Raw genomic sequence first — 5,265 nt, forward strand, 5'->3', positions numbered from 1 at the left:
GCAAATCTCCAATGCTATTTATATCCACATAAACTTTTTGGAATTCCATTGTCAAGATAGACATACTCTTAAGTATACCTACAAGGAATGAAGCATACAAACTTCCTTGAAATTCTAAGATGGTGGTGGACAAGGATCCCATGAAAACTTAAATGGGCTCAACCTTGATATTTCTACGAGTTGCGAGTTCAACTCTCGTTCACCCATTAGTATCATGTGTCTCAAACCCTTGTTCTTAGGTTAATGCTAGAAACCTTTACACTTCACACTCAATATTATCTAAGACACTTGATATCATCAAGTTTTGTAGATTTTCTTTATTGAAAAAGATCTAATATGCATCACTTTGTGAGTGCAAAGTCTTCATAAATGGTTTATACACATTTTGTACACTCATAAGAGCACCATGGCAATTACATCATCGAGTCTTCACAATCCCTAGCATACTCAAATGTATACATATATTCTAATGTACCTTGGATCCTAATGCATCTTCACCTCAATGTCTTGAGCTCCTAGGAAATGAGCAAACCACTTGATTCAAAAGTACATCTAGCATTTTACATGTTTCTTTTATTTCAATATTCTTTGAAGCTTCTTGCACACTCAATTAGTTCAATGTACACAACCATGCACATAAGTCATAGATGGATTATATGACTTTAATCTCGTAGCAACACCTCCTATAGACATACATCTCTTTCTAACATCCATCTTCCACTTTTTTAACAATGTCAAAATGCATTCCATTATTCTATTTTCCATACCATCCTCCACTTAAAGTATCCCCAAATAAGAGGTTTTTACTTGCCTTCTTTCGATGAGGGTAACATAAAGAATGAAACTCTTTGTAATACTTATATCGATAGATTCACATGTCATAAATTGAAACCAAGACTTTTCCTTGTCTTATCATAAATCTCAACTATAAAAAACTTACTAATGTTCAGGACAAAGATACACAAGCATTATTGTTATTACATATCTGAGGAAGGCCTTCCACACCACACTCTCTTAATAATCTTAATAGGCTTACAAGCATTCAAAATGCGAGATCCTCTTTTGCCATTAATATAGTATGCACATTCAAATAACTTTTCAATTGAAAAATCTACACCAACCTTTCTCTTTTATGCATTTAGACAATTTTTATTTCATTCTTGCAATGTTTCTTGCATGTTCTTCTAGTGTATAAGTCTTAAAATGTTTGGCTCCTATTTTATTAAATGAAAACTTGCAATGACTATGACTCCTACAATAACTACACCATAGATGACATGTTTCCAAATACTCTTGAAGCCACTTAAATTTATTAAGCCAATCTTCTAGAATCCACATAAGGGATAAGTGTGAGCAAAGAAAAGTTACGTTGAGCGGACAAGCTCAACATGATCTGGATTGACTGAATAAGCCAAGAGCCGGATCGGTGTCCAAATTGGAGAACCGGATCGATGTCCGAAACAGAGAGCCGGATCAATGTCCATTAGTGTGTAACCGGTAGGCAGTTAGAGGCCTACGATCCTAGCCTAGTATGTAGGCATATTTTTAGGAGTTAGTGTCAGTCGATCGTTACGAGCATTGAAGTACATGTTAGTACTTCTGTCAGTCCTTTTAAGGACTTGTATAAAACTGCTCACTAAGCACATTGTATGTACAGAGTCTACAGATTTTTCATTCTCTGCTCTCTTTGTCTCTCCCACGCACTCTGTGTGTGTTGCAAGTCATCCATTAAACCTTTGTTCTGTTTTCTGTTGTTATCTGGTTGAGCCGGTTGTGCCTACAAGCTTCCACACGTTTTCTTTTACATGGTATCAGAGCGTGAGGGTTGAGAAGCCTCTACTGCCGACAAGAGTTGTAACACAGACAAACCCTAATACCCTATAAGAATAGATAGAAGAGGAAATGGATAAAGGCATGGCAAGCTCGCTTCGGACAGAAGCAACTATGCATCTTGGTCGTACAAGATGCACTAGTACCTACTGCGGCACGGCTACTAGAGTTATGTCGAAGGAGCAAATGAGGCAGCGCCGGAGTCGGCACACAAGGACTTCCCGGTATGGGAACAAGAAGCGAGCAGAGTGTTGTACTATCTCGCTTCTTGTGTGCACGACCAGATGCTCCGCTACATCAGAGATTCAAAAACACTGAAGGAAGCTTGGGAAAAACTCAAAACGATTTTTGCCGCAAGTACCTTGGCTCGGAAGTTGCAGTTCCAGCAAGAGCTTAAGAACATCCGGCAAAGGGACATGTTGGTCACCAACTACACCATGAAAATCAAGGAGATCTGCAACATAGTAGGGTCCATCAATGTTGACGAGGATTAGCACGGAATATTGCTCGGCCACAACCAAATCTTGAACACTTCGATGAGAATGGAGAACATAGAAATGAGAACTAAAGAGTGAACACAAGATGTTTACATGGAAAAACCTAATAGGGAAAAACCATGGGAGCCCACAGACTCCAAACTATCACTATGAAGAGAAGGTACAATCAGAGACTCATAGGCAACGACCTTGAGCTCAGTTTCTTCCCCAACTGGCGGTTACAACAGAGTATCGCTCTGTATCTCTCTCTCCCTCTCTGTCGCTCTCTTCTGTACAACAGTTACAACAACTATATTTTACACACTCTCTACAAAGTGATGGCCCTAAGTCATATTTATACTTATATGAACTTAGGGCTATTTACGAATATAGCCTCAATAGGCTTACTGAAAAAATATTTACAGATATGTCTTCTCTTCCGGTTCTCACGGGGTCCTCTTTATTCATCACCGGATCCCATCCGGAGAGACCGATTTCCCAACAAATGCGATGGTGGATGAAGACGAGATGGTGTAGATCTGCCTCGGTGGTCTAGTGCAGAGGTATGGACCAATCCGAACAACGATATTGACCCAGGAGAAGCCACCGTCCTTCTTTGACTTGCAATCGATGTCGAAGAAAACCATGCAAGTGGGTCGAGGACCACTCAATCGGACAGTCGCATGCTCTACAAACAGGCAGATCGGCACGCAATAGTGGTGGCCGACAAGGGTAGGAAAGAAGGCAAAGAGGTGGTGTCAACAACATATCCGGACCGTCTACGAGCAGGAGTTAAGGCAGCACCAGAAACCGGCAAGCAAAAGTCAACACAGAATACTCGTATTGTGGCCAGAAAGGCTACCCAGAGAGCGAGTGTGTTATAAGTGGGACAAAAGGGATACAGTGTGAAATGAATCTAAGGATACGTGGAAACCGAAAACCGGGAAGGAGGAAGGTATCGAAATACGAGTAGCCGAGAAGAAAGGAGTAACTGAAGCGCACCGAACAGGATGGGAAGCTATATAAAAAGAAGGAGAATCAGAAGGAAGAGGGAGGAGAGTGCGAAGAAGTAATACCTTTGTCTAGCGAGACTACTATTTTCCTGAGTATATGAGAATAGAACTCCGGACATGAGCCGTGTAACTCTTGTACCTGAATACATTAATATAATTTTCTTTGTGGGTTTAATATGTTCGCGCAATCTATTTGTGTCATTCGAACTAGCCACCACAGTTCTTTAGTGCAATTTACTAGGCTAATTGTGGCTAACGGTTTTTCCGTAATTAACTATCCGTGCAATCTCGGGGATTCCTTTCCACCACTACATACCACAACCTCTTGACCCGATTGGCTTAAGAATAATCAAAGGTGTTATCTCGAAGAAGAGACAATTCAGTGTTGGAAGAAGTGCGCCGATTCAGACAAATCTGGATGCCAGACAAGCTAGTCGGCAAAGCTTGCACTACGCCGAAGGATGGGAAGGATCTGAAATTGGAAAGACCAGAAAAGAGCCAACCTTTGTGATGAAGCACAAGGCAAACGTGATGACGAAGACCACCTCACAATTGGATGAGGTGTGGAACGTTGACTCCAGAGCATCAAACCACATGATGAGCCATGAAGAATGGTTCTTGTATTTAGAGAAACTGGAGTGGTCGAAACCAGACACGACACTCCACACCTGATCGAATGTGTCAGAGAAGTTCCCCTCAGCCATGTCAAACAAAAGGGGAAACTTATGAATGTGTTGCACATTCCGACAATCACAAAGAACCTGGTGTCAGTCAGGCAGATCGTCGACCAGGGGTTGCAAGTTCGATTCACACATCTTATGTGCTTCATCGAGGAAGAGGGCCAAATCATCACGCAAGGGTGTCGGAATAGGAGGATGTTCATCCTCGACATCAATGACGACCACCGCTATGTTCGGAAAAGATCAAAAAGTCGAGTCGGATATTGACTTATGGCACAAGCAGATTGGCCATGTCAACTACTAGAGGCTTCAAGAAGTGGAAACGAAACAGGTAGTATTGGGATTGCTGAAATTTAGTGGCCGGAAGGCCCAAATTTGTGAAACCTGCCATCTTGGGAAGCAACACCGACTTCCATTCCCCAACAACCGAAATCGAAGCAGAAAGAAGCTCGATTTGATACATTCAAATGTATGTGGACTGGCAAAGAACATGAGCTTAGGCAGGTGCCGATATTTCGTCTCCTTCATCGACCACTACAACCGACACACATGGATCTACCTCATTGAGAAGAAAAGCAAAGTCTTCGACTATTTCTGGAACTTACAAAGCTTAGTCGAACGGGAAATGGAGAGGAAGATAAAGTGTTTGCAGTTGAATGGTGGAAAAGAATATTTTTCCGGCCAGTTCAACAGTTATCCGCAACATAAGGGAATTCGGCTAGAATTTAGTTGCAAATATACGCTGGAACAAAATGGCGTAGTGGAGAGGAAGAACCAGTGAATTGTGGAAGAGGCAAGGGCGATGTTGGAGGAGAAGAGCATGCCCAAGTTCTTCTGGGCCAAAGCGGTCCGAACAACCGTTTACATCCATAATCAGATTGAGGAAAAGGTGTCGGCACATGAGTTGTATTTCGGACGGAAGCCGAACTTATGATACCTGAGGATATTCGGCAACATTGCCTATGTGCATGTGCCCGATGAGAAGAGGAGGAAGTTGGACCCAAAGTCGGAGAAATGCATATTGGCCGGCTATTGTCATGAGCAGAACGGGTATAAATGTTATAACCCCCGGATCAAACAAGTTTGAGTAAGCCACGATGTCAAATTAGATGAGTTAGCATCTTGGTACTCCCTACTGATTCCGACTCTTGACAACTCTGACCACCCGATCACTGAGGATGAGGTCAGTGAGCCCGAAAGGATTCGGGAAGAAGAAGAAGAAGATATTGGTACTCTTGAGGAGAGTCTAATCTCATTCCGGCTAAG

Source organism: Azolla caroliniana, unplaced genomic scaffold (genome assembly GCF_043228905.1).
Source record: "Azolla caroliniana isolate FFs.n. ecotype wild unplaced genomic scaffold, voAzoCaro1.0.p SCAF_931, whole genome shotgun sequence".
NCBI classification, from domain to species: domain Eukaryota; kingdom Viridiplantae; phylum Streptophyta; class Polypodiopsida; order Salviniales; family Salviniaceae; genus Azolla; species Azolla caroliniana.